This window comes from Lissotriton helveticus, chromosome 5_1, assembly GCF_964261635.1.
Source record: "Lissotriton helveticus chromosome 5_1, aLisHel1.1, whole genome shotgun sequence".
Classification (NCBI taxonomy): domain Eukaryota; kingdom Metazoa; phylum Chordata; class Amphibia; order Caudata; family Salamandridae; genus Lissotriton; species Lissotriton helveticus.
This window is the reverse complement of record NC_136065.1, coordinates 1,649,347,372-1,649,367,928: the sequence shown is the minus strand read 5'-3', so window position 1 is coordinate 1,649,367,928 and position 20,557 is coordinate 1,649,347,372. Positions and strand designations below refer to the sequence as shown.

The 20,557-nt window shown below is 47.5% G+C and overlaps 8 non-coding genes across 8 annotated transcripts; 2 read left to right on the top strand and 6 right to left on the bottom strand.

Moving 5' to 3' along the window:
• Positions 1-7,200: 7,200 nt before the first annotated feature.
• On the bottom strand, positions 7,201-7,272 carry TRNAT-UGU (transfer RNA threonine (anticodon UGU)). The gene has a single exon. It is a non-coding gene; the product is annotated as a tRNA-Thr (tRNA).
• A 564-nt stretch (positions 7,273-7,836) lies between these two features.
• Positions 7,837-7,918, bottom strand: TRNAS-GCU (transfer RNA serine (anticodon GCU)). Its single transcript has one exon. It is a non-coding gene; the product is annotated as a tRNA-Ser (tRNA).
• A 1,541-nt stretch (positions 7,919-9,459) lies between these two features.
• TRNAT-UGU (transfer RNA threonine (anticodon UGU)) lies at positions 9,460-9,531 on the bottom strand. Its single transcript has one exon. It is a non-coding gene; the product is annotated as a tRNA-Thr (tRNA).
• Positions 9,532-10,120: 589 nt separating this feature from the next.
• On the bottom strand, positions 10,121-10,202 carry TRNAS-GCU (transfer RNA serine (anticodon GCU)). The gene has a single exon. It is a non-coding gene; the product is annotated as a tRNA-Ser (tRNA).
• A 292-nt stretch (positions 10,203-10,494) lies between these two features.
• TRNAI-UAU (transfer RNA isoleucine (anticodon UAU)) lies at positions 10,495-10,589 on the top strand. Its single transcript has 2 exons — positions 10,495-10,532; positions 10,554-10,589. It is a non-coding gene; the product is annotated as a tRNA-Ile (tRNA).
• Positions 10,590-11,733: 1,144 nt separating this feature from the next.
• Positions 11,734-11,805, bottom strand: TRNAT-UGU (transfer RNA threonine (anticodon UGU)). The gene has a single exon. It is a non-coding gene; the product is annotated as a tRNA-Thr (tRNA).
• Positions 11,806-12,394: 589 nt separating this feature from the next.
• TRNAS-GCU (transfer RNA serine (anticodon GCU)) lies at positions 12,395-12,476 on the bottom strand. The gene has a single exon. It is a non-coding gene; the product is annotated as a tRNA-Ser (tRNA).
• A 1,707-nt stretch (positions 12,477-14,183) lies between these two features.
• On the top strand, positions 14,184-14,278 carry TRNAI-UAU (transfer RNA isoleucine (anticodon UAU)). Its single transcript has 2 exons — positions 14,184-14,221; positions 14,243-14,278. It is a non-coding gene; the product is annotated as a tRNA-Ile (tRNA).
• Positions 14,279-20,557: the final 6,279 nt, after the last annotated feature.

The following is a 20,557-nucleotide window of genomic DNA, read 5'->3' as shown; positions in this document are numbered from 1 at the left end:
TGTCCCGGCTCCCAGGAGATCAAAGCTGCCTCCTGCGCCGCAACCGGGGGGGGCAGCGAGTGCCACCAATGCCCCGACTGGTGGTATCGCTCCCCCGCCTGATAGGCGCAGGGTGGTTAACTTGCCTCCAGAAGCGGTCCCTTATACGGCAATTATGGTAGGAGTTCCTGAGCTAACCGGTGGTACAAGGGAGACCCAAGATTCCTTACGCAACAAGGTTATTAGTTGGCTTAGTATTAACAGGCCGCTGCCTCCGAACCTGAAAGGCGAGGTCTTGATGGTAAGGAGGATTCCATGGATTGGCCCTACCCCAAAGAATAGGATAGGGGACTGTATCATCCTAAGCTTCAAAAGCCCACACGTTGCAAACTACATCTGCAACTGGCTTGTAAGGCCTGACAAGTCCAATATTGAGTTAGTACCCCTTTCATATTTTTACCCTAGTGACAGTAACACGGTGACAGGGAGCAAGAAGGGGTGGACTAGAGTAGGCTTTGCTGTGGATGGCTCGCGATACAGACCTAGGCATTATTTACCACCTGCCCAGACCAATTTTATACACCCCAACAGATTTTCCTGCTTGGATCAGGTCGACTGACCACAAGCCAGGGAAATTTTTTCTGGTCCTGGGAAGAGGATGGATGAGGTGGTGCAAAGCCTAGTGGGTTCGGGTACAGCCCCTGTGACTGATCCTAAGCGGCATGATAACGCTAAAGAGCGAATGCCTGATATGGCTGATATGGCTGACAGTTCGGGACAACTGGGACCCTCCCCTATTACCAGCCCTGCCCACATTCTGCAACCTGGGGTGGCGGACTTGGTCGAGCCTTCCACAAGCGTGGCTTGTTGCAATTGCCCCCTAGATACTAACTTATCCTTGGCCGCCGTGCAACCACCTTCTGGAGGCCAAGGTAGCCTGCCACCGGACCAAGGGTTGAGAATTCTCTCATGGAATGTGGCAGGAATTGCAAACAAGGAGGGTTTACCGGAGTGGGATCAGTTAGTAGCTGGCAGTGATATCCTCCTCCTTCAAGAAACATGGGCGAGGGATACCCAGTCTAGGAGAGGGTTCGAAGTATTTGAAATCCCCGCCAAATGGAGTGGGAGGGGGAGGCCATCGGGTGGCTTGGCAATCTGGATTGCGAGTCACATTGGGTGCCAGGCGGAGCAGCTCCATACGTCTTCTCAGGACATTCAGTGTGTTCGGCTCACATGGCCCGACAAACCATCGTGGGCCATTGTTAACATCTACTCGCGTCCAGTAGCCTCGTCAAATGAATCACCAACCTTAAACGATCTGTCCTCCTTCTTGGGCCAACTTCCGGGAGACCTCAAGGTGGTGCTTGGAGGAGACTTCAATTGCCACTTTGAACCTCTGGAGGGGTTACTGGATGGTGCCCTTACGGCCGAGGATGACCACTGGGGGGTGCCACCCTCGTCTTCTCCCCACCCCAAAGCCTGGTCTCCTCTAGCACTCCAACTCATGTCCCTTACCTTGAATTGCGCACTGAGGGCCTGTAATGGTCGTACTCCTTCCGATACCCCCTCAGTGTGCACTTTCAACAGAAGGGGCCATGAGTCGAGGCTAGATTACATCATGGTGGACATTACACTCTGGCCAAAAGTACTTGACTTTGGGGTGATAAATAGGGCAGATAGTGATCATAATGCCCTTTGTCTAAACATCCAGTGCCCTCTGCCCTCGGCGGCTGTATCCCCAGTAGAGCGAGGGGAAGACCTGGGGGAATTGCGCCTCACGACAAATAGGCGCCGGGTCAAGTGGGGGAAGCTGGTGAGCTCAGAAGAGGCTATCGCCAAGCTTTATGAGCTGGCACTCCCAAGGTTCATGGAGGTGGATGTACTTCTGGTTGAGCCAAGGATCCCAGAATTTAATGAGAAACTGGGTAATATACATCAGGACCTAGTGAGGGATCTGGCTGAGGTTTTTTACCCGATGGTGCCAACTCGAAAGAAAAAGACCCATGTTCCCACCTGGTATACCTCCTCCTGCAGGGCAGCAAAATCCGAGCTCATTGCTGCAATAAAAGAGGGGTCCAATAAGGCCAAGGTATGTGACCTCAGGAAACACTATAAATCAGTGATGGTGACTGCCAGGGCCGAGTGGGACTGGATCCACTGGCAGGATCTCCATGATGCCCTAAAAGCCAGGGATTCCCGGAAATTTTGGGCCCTTGTAAATAATGGGACTGGGGAGCTCATTAAAGCAATCTAACCTAATATTGCCCCCGCGGTTTGGGAGGCCTACTTCGGGGTACTTTATCAGGACACTGACTCCTGCCCTGATGGAGTTCTGCAAGTGCCTCTGGGCTCCCAGGTTTCTGGTATGGAATTATCCTTGGGGGAAGTGGAAGTTGCCCTGGAGCATTTACCATTGGGGAAGGCGCCAGGCCTGGATAGGCTACCCGGGGATCTCTTTAGGCATCACCCGGACATCTGGGGTCCATACCTTCTTATTCTTTTTAATGCCATCTTAGGAGGTATGGCGATCCCCGGGTCATGGCTGGGGGCAGAGATTGTACCAATCCACAAGAAGGGATCTACTCTGCTCCCCGCCAATTACAGGCCCATAAGCCTAATTGACGTCCCCCAAAAGCTTTTTGCGCGCCTCATTCTAAACCATCTCACAGACTGGGTCGAGGACAATGACATCATGAGCCCCCTCCAGGCTGGCTTCAGGAAGAACACGTCGACCATGGACCAAATTTTCCGCCTCCTTCTCCTATATTGGAAGACGGTCACGCTAGAGGGCGGACGGTTGTACATGGTCTTCGTGGACCTGAGGTCAGCCTTTGACCTCGTCCCCAGAGGCAAGCTATGGGAGGTTCTGAAAAAGCTAGGAGTACCCCCCCACCTTCTTAGTATCATCATTAGGTTGCATGAGAACAACTTTGCACAAGTGAGGTGTGGGAGGGATGGTAAGCTCTCGGGCAAATTCCCGGTCCGTCGAGGCGTCAGACAGGGCTGTGTCCTGGCCCCGACCCTGTTCTGTCTGTACATCAACAGCGTCATTCAACATCTTGACGCTGTTAAAGACAATGACGCCCCGCTTCTGGCAGGCAGGAGGGTCCCGGCAATAATGTTTGCCGACGATACCCTCCTGCTTTCCAAATCCCCAATGGGGATCCAGAGGATTGTGGACGGCTTTGGCATTTTCTGTCGTCAGCATGGGTTGGAGGTGAACACGGGAAAAACCAAGTTCATGATCTTCAACCCCCCCACCAAAACCAGACCCAACCCTACACTGGGGGATACCACTCTTGAGAGGGTCTCGACTTTTATATATCTGGGGGTATCACTGCAAGAAAATTTATCATGGGACTCCCAGGTAGCGAGATCTAGGCTGAAACTCTCCCAGCTATCGGGCGCACTCCTGAAGGTGGCTAACAAGTCCACCTTTAAGCCTGTAAGCCCGGCCCTGGAAACTTACAGGTCCCAAGTGAAGGCAGCAGCCTCTTATGGCAGTGAGCTATGGGGACATAAAGCAGGCAAGGTCATGGCAGGGGTGGAAAATTGTTTTCTTAGGCGCTTACTTGCTCTCCCGCAAGGTACGCCACTCCTCCCCTTAAGACTCGACCTGGGCCTTCCCTCTATCGCCGAGGATCTTCTGTCGAAGCCTGTGAAGTTCTGGCATCGGATTTGGACCACCGAGGAACTGCATCACTATAGACAGGACCTTATTCACGTCATGAGGCAGAATACCAACAGCAAAATTCCCTGGCTGGCATTTATCAAGTCGGAACTGTTTAGCTTGAATCTGCCAGACTTATGGGATGACCCAGCTCAGGGCTGCCAAAGGATCTCGCGAAAAACCCTTGCCCAGCTGTACAAGAATAAACACCTTGCTGCCATGGTTAATGCTCATGATAGTGGCACCCTGACGGGACGTTTTTTAGAATCCAAAAATTCTTATGTATTTGAACCTTTTATGGATTTTATTTTTCCTCTTTTGGCGAGGAAATTGTTCCTGCAATGGAGGTTTGGTACACTCCCTACCAAAGTTTTTACCTACAAATGGTCTGCAGGGGGTGACAAACTCTGTCCATGCTGTAAAGCCCATGACGAAGATGATCTGCACATAATGTTTTGTTGTCATGCTTACCGGAGCCCGAGGAGGCGCTGGATAGCACCCTTGTGCCGGAATTTGGGCTTCAGGAAGCACCCACAGGCTTACAGGGTTATGAAGACCAATACTCTGGGCCATATTGTGTTTGCGGTTTCAAAATTTTTAATGGCAGCATGGATAATAAGGAAGAAAATGTCCCCCTGATTTACACTATTTTGCATCTTGTACCTTATGCAGGCCTGGCAGGACCTTTTTATTGTATATATTCTGTTTTAAATGTATGTATTGCTTTTTATTGCATCTTTTATGGCCCATGTGGCCGAAATAAAGAATTTTTGGAATTGGAATTGGTATATTTATGCCATAACTTACTATAAGCTATAGAGACTAGTCCTTGCTTAGTGGACATGTCCTTACTAGGGGTGCCTTCCAATGGAGCTGGATGGTTCATCTCTAATAAGCGGTCCGGGTTGTACCAACTACCAATCAGTGGGGAGACGACAGGCATGACAGATTACAACGGGGGACAAAGGTCCGCACTACCTATCTTTCACTATTTGCAAAGACCAGACAGAATATTGCTATTCTACATTATTTGCAAGCAGAGAACCTCAAAAGAACTATACTCCAAACAATCTATGTTCCGACAATCAATCAGTGGGGAGAAAATAGGTACAGCAGATTACAATGGGGGACAAAAGTCCGCGTTACCTACCCTTCACTATCCGCAAAGGGAGATAGAATATTCCTATTCCTCCCCGTTTGCAGGCAGCGAATATCTCAAAGAGCGACAAAGCAAATACTAGTATTTCAATCAATCAAACAATTAATCAATTTGCAATTCGTCGTGTGTCACGACCTTACCCGGACCGCATGGACAGTTTCTCGTCTTCCGCTTCCAGCGCCCGATCGTCCTCTACTCTCTGTTGCTACCGCGGCACTCCTGATGGTTCCCAGTCAGGACCGTAGATCTCTCGGGAGAGGTCTGCTCGGAACCAGTGAAGTTCGGATGATCGGCTGTCAGACGAGGGTCTATCGGACAGGAGCTCTCCCGATCGTTGCAGTCGTTCACTCTGTCGTCGGGACCTCTTCCACTGCATCCACGTGTCGCTGATGGGCCCCACGCTGGGACGCCAATTGAGGAAAATCAGAAAAATGGTCAGGCGATTTAGTCGATGTTTCTTAAGTAATTTTGCCCGGCGTTAAACGCCTTTAATACCATACGAAGTTTATCAAATAAAGAGGCAGGCGCTGGAGACAGGAAGACAGGAAACAAGTTTTATTCCGACGGAGCAAAACACATCAGATCGGACAACAAGGTATCGTCTCGAGGTGCTCTCTAACAGCCTCTCTGAGGCCTGGCCTTTTATACACTGGTTTACGACATGTGATCGCTCTTTATTACAATAAAGACATTGTGAAGTAATGAAAAAGACATCCCCGGTACCCCCAAGTTCTGGCTCATTCCAACACGTGGCTACAGTAGAGGTCCTCACCCCCCATACAATAGGAGGGGGCTATCACGCAGCTGAGTGTTCCTCCGATTCCTTTGGAATGTGTGCACCTGATCGAATCTCAGGGGTTGGGGAGGTCATGATCAATAGTAGCTCCTTTGAAGAGGGGTGAGTGCATACAGTAGTGGGCAATAAACTGTATCCTCAGGCTAAGGGATGACCAGCGGTCCGTGCAGACAATCGGGCTCAGAGGAAGGGGTCATCAAAGGAGAGATATTCATGAAAGGAAGGATCGGTGTGGACAATCGAGCGTAGAGGAAGGGTTTATCAAAAGAGGGGTATTCATGGAAGGAAAGGAGGTGTTGGTCAGGCGCGGGGTGTGATTCCCAGAGACAGAGTCATGCGGAAGGGGAGGGTTCATGACTTGTGCATGTGAGAGCGGGGGCAGCCAGGGTGCATGGGGGATGCTTGCAGGGTCAGGGAAGTGCGCTGACAATCGATCGTGAACAAGGAGACCATGGTACCTAAAATGGCTGTCGTGTATGTTCATACATGAGTCTGAGGAAAGGGCAAGATGGCGCAGATGATGTTCAGTACACGAACTAAAATTCCACATGCGTGTCCGACTCTTCCAGGTGCAAATATCACAATCCTATTCGATGCTCCTTATAAACATTCCATGATGTGCCGTCTTGCATAGCATGCAAACACCACATCAGTGCATTTAAAAATACATTTGTAGAATAATAAATATGATGAAAACATTGTTGTCACGGGATAACCATATACTGAGGAGCTGCAAACAGTGCTATATCAGCTACTTACAATACAATTTAACTGAAAGACATATCAAAAGAAGAGTGTCATCATATTAATGATTCTAGTCAACATAAGAGTTGCACCATAGCAGCTTATGGTGCTTTCTGCTCAGATTGTGCCTCCAATCCCACATTGATTTTTTAATTCTTTGCAGTTTAAAAAACACAATTCATGCTCAAAGTTAACTTTTTAAAACCATTCAACCTATTACATTTATTTCTCTAACTTGTGAATGTGGTCCATGTTCTCTTTTCCTCATCCCTATCACGATACTCCTTTTCCCGAAATCAGGTTCACTTCTTTATCCAGCCGACCCTTCCAAGGTCACCAAATCTATGAAGCGATTCTGCTTTTTCTCACATTCTCTCTATGTACAAGATACCTTGTATCATTTGAATGGACAGCAGGAGAGTCGGATATTTATGGTTAGTGGGGGTGGGGTTTTGAAGAGTAACCTCATTTGACTAAGAGCCAGGGCATCTGGGAGGAAAAGTATTTTAAGGGGGATTAAGTTCACATCTCCTTGGTGAAATTTCTAGATCCTTATTTCATCCTTTCTGTGGATGCAGACTTAGTCGGAACAGAGGTCATAGTCCTCGCTCTGACTTTCAAAGGAACTTCAAATATGCATGGCTTATTTGGGCTTGCCCGGCGGGGTGAGAATGGCGTTTGTCAGGCGATCGGAAGGGGTGAGGTAATAGTTTAGGGTTCAATGGTTTTCATGAAGTCTTCTTGATACGATGAAAGCAGGAAAGGGAAGCTTGTCAATAAGCAAACTTAAGACAAGGTGTGACTCCTAGAAAGAATGACTTGGAAACAACATAAAGAAACTCACATATAAAAAGGCCTTGATGAGGCTTGAACTCATGACCCCTGGTTTACAAGACCAGTGCTCTGCCACTGAGCTACAAGGCCAGCCTGCCTGCAGTATGTAAATCGCTTCATGTATTCTTACTGCGGTATGAAGATATCTATGATTTTGAGACTCTGTGTGGAAATGCAGTTGCATTTGAATGTCTACATGCGTGCACAAATTGAAGAGCATGCTTAAGACACTTTTCTTGGAAGTAGGAAAAACTCCATTTTGATTTGAGAACATAAGAGTATTCACATTTATGACCATACTGATAGCTCTAGTTAGTATGTCCGCAATCAGTGACAGATAGAGAACTCACTTATTAGAAGTGATCTGTCTCTGTGGGGCAGACATATGTCAACAGTCATACACTTGAGATGGCTGAAACTTTAGGAGTAAGAGCTGCTTTCTTATCAGTCTATCTATCCAAACTGGTTAGAAGGCCAGGAGTGAGGGAAAGGCAATCCTCTGGACACTTCATGAAAGATCTAATTTCAATTAAGCACAAAACACTTCCCTTAATTTGACATAATTGCCAAAATGGAATAGTCAGTTGGGCCCTTCTAGTGGATTATTTGTACTACGAGACATGCCCACCTTCAAAAGAGTGTCTGATGGCGTTCCGACGAAGGTGGGATTCGAACCCACGCGTGCAGACCACAATGGATTAGCAGTCCATCGCCTTAACCACTCGTCCACCTCGGCTGCCTTAGGGGGCTATGTTTCATTTTTTAGGAAATTCTTACTATGTGCTAATTAAAAATAATCATAAGTTTCTCCTAGACTGTGTCAGAACTGGCAAATGTATGTGGTGTTCAATAGACAGAGCACATGACATAGCAGAATTATCAAATCTGTTCCATTAGGACTGTAGTTTTTAATAGTCATGATAACATGCTAGCATGTGAGTCGATCTTGCACAGTGAATAAGGGAGCAGTGCCAGTATCTACTTGGTCAGCTCTAGATGGCTCAACTGGGGAGTTATGAGAGCAGTGAGCTCCAGTGGCGCAATAGGTTAACGCACAGTACTTATACAGCAGTACTTGCATTGAGGCATGCCGAGGTTGCGAGTTCCAGCCTCACCTGGAGCAGCTTACTGGTTTTTCATAAACCATTTCACTAAAAGTAAAGATTAAACTCAGGGTAAAGACGGCCCTTGCTAGAGAGTCTTTACTTCTTTTCAGGATCTGCGTGTCCGACTCTTCCAGGTGCAAATATCACAATCCTATTCGATGCTCCTTATAAACATTTGATGATGTGCCGTCTTGCATAGCATGCAAACACCACATCAGTGCATATAAAAATACATTTGTAGAATAATAAATATGATGAAAACATTGTTGTCACGGGATAACCATATACTGAGGAGCTGCAAACAGTGCTGTATCAGCTACTTACAATACAATTTAACTGAAAGACATATCAAAAGAAGAGCGTCATCATATTAATGTTTCTAGTCAACATAAGAGTTGCACCATAGCAGCTTATGGTGCTTTCTGCTCAGATTGTGCCTCCAATCCCACATTGATTTTTTAATTCTTTGCAGTTTAAAAAACACAATTCATGCTCAAAGTTAACTTTTTAAAACCATTCAACCTATTACATTTATTTCTCTAACTTGTGATTGTGGTCCATGTTCTCTTTTCCTCATCCCCATCACGATACTCCTTTTCCCGAAATCAGGTTCACTTCTTTATCCAGCCGACCCTTCCAAGGTCACCAAATCTATGAAGCGATTCTGCTTTTTCTCACATACTCTCTATGTACAAGATACCTTGTATCATTTGAATGGACAGCAGGAGAGTCGGATATTTATGGTCAGTGGGGTGGGGTTTTGAAGATTAACCTCATTTGACTAAGAGCCGGGGCATCTGGGAGGAAAAGTATTTTAAGGGGGATGAAGTTCACATCTCCTTGGTGAAATTTCTAGATCCTTATTTCATCCTTTCTGTGGATGCAGACTCAGTCGGAACAGAGGTCATAGTCCTCGCTCTGACTTTCAAAGGAACTTCAAATATGCATGGCTTATTTGGCTTTGCCCGGCAGGGTGAGAATGGCGTTTGTCAGGCGTTCGTCAGGCGATCGGAAGGGGTGAGGCAATAGTTTATGGTTCAATGGTTTTCATGAAGTCTTCTTGATACGATGAAAGCAGGAAAGGGACGCTTGTCAATAAGCAAACTTAAGACAATGTGTGACTCCTAGAAAGAATGACTTGGAAACAACATACAGAAACTCACATATAAAAAGGCCCTGATGAGGATTGAACTCATGACCCCTGGTTTACAAGACCAGTGCTCTGCCACTGAGCTACAAGGCCAGCCTGCCTGCAGTATGTAAATCGCTTCATGTATTCTTACTGCGGTATGAAGATATCTATGATTTTGAGACTCTGTATGGAAATGCAGTTGCATTTGAATGTCTACATGCGTGCACAAATTGAAGAGCATGCTTAAGACACTTTTCTTGGAAGTAGGAAAAACTCCATTTTGATTTGAGAACATAAGAGTATTCACATTTATGACCATACTGATAGCTTTAGTTAGTATGTCCGCAATCAGTGACAGATAGAGAACTCACTTATTAGAAGTGATCTGTCTCTGTGGGGCAGACATATGTCAACAGTCATACACTTGAGATGGCTGAAACTTTAGGAGTAAGAGCTGCTTTCTTATCAGTCTATCTATCCAAACTGGTTAGATGGCCGGGAGTGAGGGAAAGGCAATCCTCTGGACACTTCATGAAAGATCTAATTTCAATTAAGCACAAAACACTTCCCTTAATTTGACATAATTGCCAAAATGGAATAGTCAGTTGGGCCCTTCTAGTGGATTATGGCTGTGTCTTGAAAGAGAGTGTAATTGTACTACGAGACATGCCCACCTTCAAAAGAGTGTCTGATGACGTTCCGACGAAGGTGGGGTTCGAACCCACGCGTGCAGAGCACAATGGATTAGCAGTCCATCGCCTTAACCACTCGGCCACCTCGTCTGCCTTAGGTGACTATGTTTCATTTTTTAGGAAATTCTTACTATGTGCTAATTACAAATAATCATAAGTTTCTCCTAGACTGTGTCAGAACTGGCAAATGTATGTTGTGTTCAATAGACAGAGCACATGATATAGCAGAATTATCAAATCTGTTCCATTAGGACTGTAGTTTTTAATAGTCATGATAACATGCTAGCATGTGAGTCGATCTTGCACAGTGCATAAGGGAGCAGTGCCAGTATCTACTTGGTCAGCTCTAGATGTGTCAACTGGGGAGATATGAGAACAGTGAGCTCCAGTGGCGCAATTGGTTAGCGTGCGGTACTTATACAGCAGTACTTGCATTGAGGCATGCTGAGGTTGTGAGTTCGAGCCTCACCTGGAGCAACTTACTGTTTTTTCATAAACCATTTCACTAAAAGTAAAGATTAAACTCAGGGTAAAGACGGCCCTTGCTAGAGAGTCTTTACTTCATTTCAGGATCTGCGTGTCCGACCCTTCCAGGTGCAAATATCACAATCCTATTCGATGCTCCTTATAAACATTCCATGATGTGCCGTCTTGCATAGCATGCAAACACCACATCAGTGCATTTAAAAATACATTTGTAGAATAATAAATATGATGAAAACATTGTTGTCACGGGATAACCATATACTGAGGAGCTGCAAACAGTGCTGTATCAGCTACTTACAATACAATTTAACTGAAAGACATATCAAAAGAAGAGCGTCATCATATTAATGTTTCTAGTCAACATAAGAGTTGCACCATAGCAGTTTATGGTGCTTTCTGCTCAGATTGTGCCTCCAATCCCACATTGATTTTTTAATTCTTTGCAGTTTAAAAAACACAATTCATGCTCAAAGTTAACTTTTTAAAACCATTCAACCTATTACATTTATTTCTCTAACTTGTGAATGTGGTCCATGTTCTCTTTTCCTCATCCCCATCACGATACTCCTTTTCCCGAAATCAGGTTCACTTCTTTATCCAGCCGACCCTTCCAAGGTCACCAAATCTATGAAGCGATTCTGCTTTTTCTCACATTCTCTCTATGTACAAGATACCTTGTATCATTTGAATGGACAGCAGGAGAGTCGGATATTTATGGTTAGTGGGGGTGGGGTTTTGAAGAGTAACCTCATTTGACTAAGAGCCGGGGCATCTGGGAGGAAAAGTATTTTAAGGGGGATGAAGTTCACATCTCCTTGGTGAAATTTCTTGATCCTTATTTCATCCTTTCTGTGGATGCAGACTCAGTCGGAACAGAGGTCATAGTCCTCGCTCTGACTTTCTAAGGAACTTCAAATATGCATGGCTTATTTGGCTTTGCCCGGCGGGGTGAGAATGGCGTTTGTCAGGCGTTCGGAAGGGGTGAGGCAATAGTTTATGGTTCAATGGTTTTCATGAAGTCTTCTTGATACGATGAAAGCAGGAAAGGGAAGCTTGTCAATAAGCAAACTTAAGACAATGTGTGACTCCTAGAAAGAATGACTTGGAAACAACATACAGAAACTCACATATAAAAAGGCCCTGATGAGGTTTGAACTCATGACCCCTGGTTTACAAGACCAGTGCTCTGCCACTGAGCTACAATGCCAGCCTGCCTGCAGTATGTAAATCGCTTCATGTATTCTTACTGCGGTATGAAGATATCTATGATTTTGAGACACTGTATGGAAATGCAGTTGCATTTGAATGTCTACATGCGTGCACAAATTGAAGAGCATGCTTAAGACACTTTTCTTGGAAGTAGGAAAAACTCCATTTTGATTTGAGAACATAAGAGTATTCACATTTATGACCATACTGATAGCTCTCGTTAGTATGTCCGCAATCAGTGACAGATAGAGAACTCACTTATTAGAAGTGATCTGTCTCTGTGGGGCAGACATATGTCAACAGTCATACACTTGAGATGGCTGAAACTTTAGGAGTAAGAGCTGCTTTCTTATCAGTCTATCTATCCAAACTGGTTAGAAGGCCAGGAGTGAGGGAAAGGCAATCCTCTGGACACTTCATGAAAGATCTAATTTCAATTAAGCACAAAACACTTCCCTTAATTTGACATAATTGCCAAAATGGAATAGTCAGTTGGGCCCTTCTAGTGGATTATGGCTGTGTCTTGAAAGAGAGTGAAATTGTACTACGAGACATGCCCACCTTCAAAAGAGTGTCTGATGGCGTTCCGACAAAGCTGGAATTCGAAACCACGCATGCAGAGCACAATGGATTAGCAGTCCATCGCCTTAACCACTCGGCCACCTCGTCTGCCTTAGGTGACTATGTTTCATTTTTTAGGAAATTCTTACTATGTGCTAATTACAAATAATCATAAGTTTCTCCTAGACTGTGTCAGAACTGGCAAATGTATGTGGTGTTCAATACTCATAAACAACAAGAGAGATAGGGAGAGTCATGGACACTCTTAGTCCCCAAACTATATTAGACACCAACAACAAAAGAGTGTTCCTGTTCTGTTTGAGGTGGAAAAAAGCACAGAGCACAAGGAACCAACAAAGCCCATTTAGTTTGTTAGGAAAGCCCTCACTCACCGACCTGGTCGGTGACTTGCTTCATCATCGGGCCCCACCGGGTGTGACCGAATGTCACCCCGGTGTGCTGCGACGCCAGAATTACTGCGGAGCTGGTCTTGTGAGGGTGGGAGGGCTATGTGAAAAATTACGTGAATAGTGTGAAGTGGTGACTTAAAATTGCCTTGTATGTATCAAAAAATTAATTTAATCAAAGATCATCAAGGACAAAGTTAAAAAATGTGATGGTGAGTAGGGCCAACTAATTGAATGGTCTACTCCCACTAACATTAAGTGACAACGTGAATGGTCAACATGAACATGTTTCAGCCGTTGTGGTATAATTAACCTGGCATTCGTCAGGACCTAGAGTGTAAACCTCGGCGGTATGGGCACTCTAAGGCCCACCCAACCAGAGGACTTGAAAGTTAAAAAGTCTGTGAAGTGCAAAAAACAAGGGGGTGGGCTTCACCACCCGAAGGTAGGACGCACACACCTCCTGTCTCTAAAGTTTAGAGACAAAAAATAAAAAGCACTTCACCAGGGATGAAAATCCACCCCATAGACCGCGGGAGGGAGGGGACGGCGCATTTGGCACATCGCCCACGACGCCCGTCTCCTGCAGGTACACCTATTCAGCCCTCGGGACGACGAGACCCGGTCTTTAGACTTTAGAGACAGGAGGTGTGTGCGTCCTACCTTCGGGTGGTGAAGCCCGCCCCCCTTGTTTTTTGCACTTCACAGACTTTTTAACTTTCAAGTCCTCTGGTTGGGTGGGCCTTAGAGTGCCCATACCGCCGAGGTTTACACTCTAGGTCCTGACGAATGCCAGGTTAATTATACCACACCGGCTGAAACATGTTCATGTTGACCATTCACGTTGTCACTTAATGTTAGTGGGAGTAGACCATTCAATTAGTTGGCCCTACTCACCATCACATTTTTTAACTTTGTCCTTGATGATCTTTGATTAAATTAATTTTTTGATACATACAAGGCAATTTTAAGTCACCACTTCACACTATTCACGTAATTTTTCACATAGCCCTCCCACCCTCACAAGACCAGCTCCGCAGTAATTCTGGCATCGCAGCACACCGGGGTGACATTCGGGCACACCCGGTGGGGCCTGATGATGAAGCAAGTCACCGACCAGGTCGGTGAGTGAGGGCTTTCCTAACAAACTAAATGGGCTTTGTTGGTTCCTTGTGCTCTGTGCTTTTTTCCACCTCAAACAGAACAGGAACACTCTTTTGTGGTGTTCAATAGACAGAGCACATGATATAGCAGAATTATCAAATCTGTTCCATTAGGACTGTAGTTTTTAGTAGTCATGATAACATGCTAGCATGTGAGTTGATCTTGCACAGTGAATAAGGGAGCAGTGCCAGTATCAACTTGGTCAGCTCTAGATGGCTCAACTGGGGAGATATGAGAACAGTGAGCTCCAGTGGCGCAATTGGTTAGCGCGCGATACTTATACAGCAGTACTTGCATTGAGGCATGCTGAGGTTGTGAGTTCGAGTCTCACCTGGAGCAGCTTACTGGTTTTTCATAAACCATTTCACTAAAAGTAAAGATTAAACTCAGGGTAAAGACGGCCCTTGCTAGAGAGTCTTTACTTCTTTTCAGGATCTGCGTGAGGAAAATCAGAAAAATGGTCAGGCGATTTAGTCGATGTTTCTTAAGTAATTTTGCTTGGCGTTAAACGCCTCTAATACCATACGAAGTTTATCAAATAAAGAGGCAGGCGCTGGAGACAGGAAGACAGGAAACAATTTTTATTCCGACGGAGCAGAACACATCAGATCGGACAACAAGGTATCGTCTCGAGGTGCTCTCTAACAGCCTCTCTGAGGCCTGGCCTTTTATACACTGTTTTACGACATGTGACCGCTCTTTATTACAATAAAGACATTGTGAAGTAATGAAAAAGACATCCCCGGTACCCCCCAGTTCCGGCTCATTCCAACACGTGGCTACAGTAGAGGTCCTCACCCCCCATACAATAGGAGGGGGCTATCACGCAGCTGAGTGTTCCGCCGATTCCTTTGGAATGTGTGCGCCTGATCGAATCTCAGGGGTTGGGGAGGTCATGATCAATAGTAGCTCCTTTGAAGAGGGGCGAGTGCATGCAGTAGTGGGCAATAAACTGTATCCTCAGGCTAAGGGATGACCAGCGGTCCGTGCAGACAATCGGGCTCAGAGGAAGGGGTCATCAAAGGAGAGATATTCATGAAAGGAAGGATCGGTGTGGACAATCGAGCGTAGAGGAAGGGTTTATCAAAAGAGGGGTATTCATGGAAGGAAAGGAGGTGTTGGTCAGGCGCGGGGTGTGATTCCCAGAGACAGAGTCATGCGGAAGGGGAGGGTTCATGACTTGTGCATGTGAGAGCGGGGGCAGCCAGGGTGCATGGGGGATGCTTGCAGGGTCAGGGAAGTGCGCTGACGATCGATCGTGAACAGGGAGACCATGGTACCTAAAATGGCTGTTGTGTATGTTCATACGTGAGTCTGAGGAATGGGCAAGATGGCGCAGATGATGCTCAGTACACGAACTAAAATTCCACAGTCCTCCCTTTTAACATGTCTCGCCAGCTTGTCAATTCGGATCTATCCCCATAAGACCACGTATTTCTATCTCATAGAGGGGACTCATGTGCTCAGTTCTAAAGTCCAAAGTCTTAGGGCACATACAGTTAGAAATGAGTGAACACAAAGGTGGCAAACATTGAATACCTAAGCAACACCCACACAGTACCACGACTGGTATCAGTATAAATGTAAACAACCTCCATCCCCAATCCTTCAAAGTGTCCCAAAACCAGCTTCCAAGCGACCATCCTTCTTGCTCCTGGTATACCTCTGAGGATAGTCTGTGGAGGTGTTCGATTGCTTTGTAGACTGAAGGCGAGTTATCTGGCACGTAGGTGCAACAGCTGGAGCCGATGATGCGGCATGCTCCTCCACGGTCGGCCAGAACCACATCTAGAACAAGGCGGTTTCGAAGAGCCACCAGGCGGACTGCCTGAAGCTCAGCCGTGTTGTTAGCGAGGATGCCAGCCGTGATGTTAATGGTTGTTTCTACTGCCTGAGTCAGGTGTCGGATAGCGCGGCTATTTGCCATTGGGCCCCACAGAGGAACAAGTCCCTTCACCGCATCCAGGAACTGTGCTCCGGTGGAGTCGGCTTGTCCAATGTCTCCGGCGCGCTTTTGCCGGTGATGGTAGGCTTGGGCCACATACGTGGGGGGAAGAATGAAGGCGATGTAGCACGTACCCCTCCAACCTTTCGGGAGCCAAGTGTAAGCTTTGGTGCCACAAACAAAGTACATATTCGGAGAAGCAACAAAGGAGGGGGGATCAACTGAGACCAATGTTCTGGTGATGTGGCAGGAACTGTGACCCACCAGCTGTGTTCCCTGGCCTTCGAGGCACACGAGACCTGTGACATTGATGACAGACAGGGCCACAGTCAGAGTGGCAGCCGTTCGCTTCCGCAGGTAGGAGAAGGTGGGTCTAGCTGGATTGTGGAGCACTTGCATTTCAACTCGTTCTTTGGCAGGGATGTTCATATGGAAGGCGGAACCTGAGGTCACTGGACAAAAGGGGGCAGACGTCCTTCCTGTTTTGTTCAGCCAGAACCCATAGTAGAAGTGTGACACTGTTTGACCAGAAGCGGCGTTGTCCTTGTGGCTTTCCTGCAAGAGGATCAACCAGGCGAGGCAGGAGCCGTGAACTGAGAAAGGAGAAGGGATGAAGGGGATGGAGTGTCCAGTGGCATGCGGGAGCAACCCGCAGATCCAGAAGTTCGTGGCATTTGCAGCAAGGTTGTGCTGGTGCAATAGTTGCACGAAGGAATTGTTCCAGAACTCCTTATGCCTTTCTCGGAGCTGAGGCGAAAGGGAGACAAGGTGGTGCTCTTTCATGGTGGTTGGCTGTGCAGTGGTCGGCAATATCTGATGAGCGGGTGTGCTTTCCTCCAAGATCCAGAAGGAAGTCATGAGGAGGAGGCAAAGGAGGAAGACAATGAAGAAGGCGATTGTCTTTGATTTGTGCAAATTGTCAGCCTTTGGGTTCCTGTAGTGGGTATTTCCGGTTGCTTCCATCATCTTCTTATCTGGCGCTTCCATCATCTTCTTATCTGGCGCTTCCATCATCTTCAAGGTGCTCGGTAATGGGCAGAACCACAGACTTTGTTTAGCTTCTCTCCGGGTAACCCTTGGTTGTTTTAGGCCACCGTTCTGAGATTTTAACTTAGTCCGTGGTCTACTTAGCCGAAGCTCCCTCCTTTTTGACGCAGGAAATACCCTTCCCGGGATGGCACAGTGGGATCAGAGAATTTTGCAAGTTCAAGTGCCTCGGTATCAGGATAGCCGGTCTTTGTTCAGGAGCTCTTTTTGGGTGTCGACGTTTTCTGTCGTGGCCAGGGTAGAGGAGACCTTCTTGCAGTGGTGTGCGTGCAGCCAGTGCCTTTTCCCCTCTACTCGAAGGGCCGTCCGAGTGGTGATCAGTACTTGCCAGGGGCCCGTCCACCGGGGTTCCAGACTCTTTGCCCGTTGAAAATTCCGGACTAAAACATAATCTCCCGGTTGGATATCGTGACCGGGACCCCTGGAAGCATCGGGGATGGCCTGCTGCACCTGTTGATGAATGACAGACAACGTTTTAGTTAATTTGAATAAATAATCTGACAGCAGGACGTCGGGGACGTCGTGAATGGAGGTCGGTTTGGGGGCAGTCCAGAGGTTCATTGGTCGCCCAAACACAACCTCGTAGGGGGTCAAGTGGTGCTTAGTGGGAGTGGAGCGCATCAATAGCAATGCCAGTGGGAGGGCATCTGGCCACTTAAGTCCTGTGGTGGCCACTATTTTTGACAGTTTCAGTTTCAGTGTAGCATTGTGTCGCTCAACTAGGCCAGCGGATTGGGGGTGGAAGACCGCATGAAACCTCTGCTTTACCCCCAGCCCCTTCAAGATTAGTTGGATAACTTCAGCTATGAAGTGGGGGCCATTGTCACTCCATAAAATTCGACAAAGGCCGTAGCGAGGGCAAAACTCTTTCAGTAGTACTTCGGCAGTAGTCATGGCAGTGTTATCACGGGTTGGATAGGCTTCCACCCATTTGCTGAAGGCGCATACAATGACTAATACGTACTTCAAGCCTTGGCATCTCTCCAGCTGGATGTAATCCATCTGGAGGACCTCAAAGGGGTGGTCGGGGATCCCAAACCCTCCCCGGGGTACCACAGTTCCTTTCCCGGGGTTGTGTTGTAGGCAGATAAGGCACTGCTGGACCAGGCATTTGGCTGAGTCGGGGATTTTGTTGTTGTGCCAGACTTTGGAAATGAGTTCAATCATGGGGACAGAACCTATGTGTGCAGGGGAGTGTGCCATAGTCAGTATGGGAATCAAGTATGAGTCAGGCAGCAACCATTTGTTTGTGTCTTTTGTCCGCCAGCAGCCTTCATCGTCCTTTAGACCCACCCGTGCCCACTCAGTCAGTTCGTGAGGTGTGCTGGCCGACTGGATGTCCCTAATCGTTTCCCTAGCGTCAGTCCATTTTTCTGCTTGTGACCTGGTCACATACATGCGTGTCGTCGTCCTATTCTCAGCTGTGGTTCGGGCAGTGATGTCGGCCAGTGCGTTTCCCTGTCCAACTAAGTCCGTCACCTTCTAGTGTGCCTGGCATTTGATCACTGCTAATCGTTTGGGGAGGAGAACTGCTTCAATCAGGGCGGAGACTAGATCTCCGTGAAGGATGGGCGTGCCGTGGGACGTCAGGAATCCCCTTTCCCTCCACAAGAGCCCAAAATGATGAACCACCCCGAAGGCATACTGGCTGTCCATGTAAACGTTTGCCGTGGTTCCTGCTGCTATGATACATGCTCGTGTGAGGGCAATTAGCTCTGCCGCCTGTGCGGATCGTTGCGTGATGCGGGCTGTTTCAACTACTGTTCGGGCTGTCGTCACCACATAGGCAGCTGAAGTGGTGCCGTCTGGGAGTTTGATACAAGAGCCTTCTACCCATAGTTCTCCATCAGGGTCTGTAAAAGCAATGTCTCGGAGGTCAATTCTACTCCAGGTCTGTTCGTCCGTGAGGGTCACACAGTCGTGTATAGGGGGCACATCGGGGTCATTTTCAGGCAAGGGCAACAGTGTAGCAGGATTCAAAGTCGTGCATCGTCTTCAGAGTGATGTGGGGTGCAAGTAGAGTCAATTCGTACCCCGTCAGTCGTGCACTAGTCAGGTGTTGAGTCTTGGTCTGGTTCAAAAGGGTGTCAACTGCGTGGGGTACTAACACCGTGAGAGAGTTCGAAAGTACAATTCCCTCACTCTGACGGATAGAGACAGCAGCGGCGGCTACTGCTCGAAGGCAGGCAGGTAAAGCTCTGGCGACTGGGTCAAGAGTGGCAGAGAAGTAGGCACAAGGGCGTTGTTTGGAGCCGATGGGCTGTGTTAGAACAGACAATGCGCATCCCTCCCTTTCGTGAGTGAAGAGGGAGAAGGGCTTGGAGTAATCTGGTGTTCCTAGGTCGGGTGCCGAGCAAAGGGCATCCCGCAACTCCTTAAAGGACGCTTGGCATTCGGGGGTCCAAGGGAGTGGGAAGGGAACATCTTTGGCCAACAGGGAAAGTAGGGGTTTTATAATGAGTCTGAAATTTGGTAACCATTGTCGGCAAAAAGAGGTAAGGCCCACCAATGAACGGACTTGTTTCTGTGTTTTTGGGATGGGGGTGTCTAGGATGGTTTGGATTCGGTCGGGCGTAAGTTTCCTCCCTTCTTTGGACAGGAGATGGCCTAGGTATGTCACTTGAGGCTGGCAGAACTGCAGTTTCTTTTTGGAGACTTTGTGGCCATTCTCCGCAAGAAAGTGCAAGAGTTGGATAGTGGCCGTGATTGCAAGTGGAGTGGTGTCGGCCGCCAAAAGGATATCATCGACATATTGGATCAACACCACTCCATCTGGTAGCTGGACGGCGTCCAGCTGTCTTTTGAGGGCCTGGCTGTAAATGCTGGGACTTTCAGTGTAGCCCTGGGGAGCTCTACAAAATCGGTACGAACGGTTTTTTAAGGTGAAGCCGAAGAGATAACGGCTGTCTGGATGGATGGGGATAGAGAAAAATGCATTCTTGAGATCAATAACGGTGAAGGTGGTGGCAGTGGACGGGATGAGGGTCAGAATGGTGGTGATGTCTGAGACTACGGGGTACTGTGGCACCACCACTTTGTTGACTTCTCGCAGGTCGATGATGAAGCGGTACGCTTTCTCATCTCCCTCACCTTGCTTCTTAACAATGGGTAGGATAGGGCTGTTGCAGACATTACTAACCACTTCCTCTACCACTCCTGCATCTACCAGGGACTGAATAATCGCTACCAATGCCTTTTCGCCTTCGGGCGATATCCGGTACTGTGGGAGTTTCGGGAGTATTGCGTCTGGTCGAACAGTTATGTGCACAGGGTCGATCATCATTCGCCCTACATCCGAGTCGTTTCTGGCCCATAGGTACAGGGGTAGGGTGTCGAGCAAGGATAGGTCAGCATCAGTTATACTGTACATATGTCGTGCGGGGCGGGATCTGGACATGCTCGGGTTGTCGTACTGGATGACTCGGACTCCATCTGGGGAACACCTAATAGTAGCTCGGAAATGTTTTAGTAAATCAATACCCATAATGGCGTCATGGGAGTTGGAGGAGAGCAGAAATGTTGAGTCAGTGGGGTTGTTTCCTAGGTCAAAGGAGATAGGTACAGACAGGGGATTAGTGGAGGGCGTTCCATCGAAACCTATCGATGTAATGTGCGAGCCAGACAAG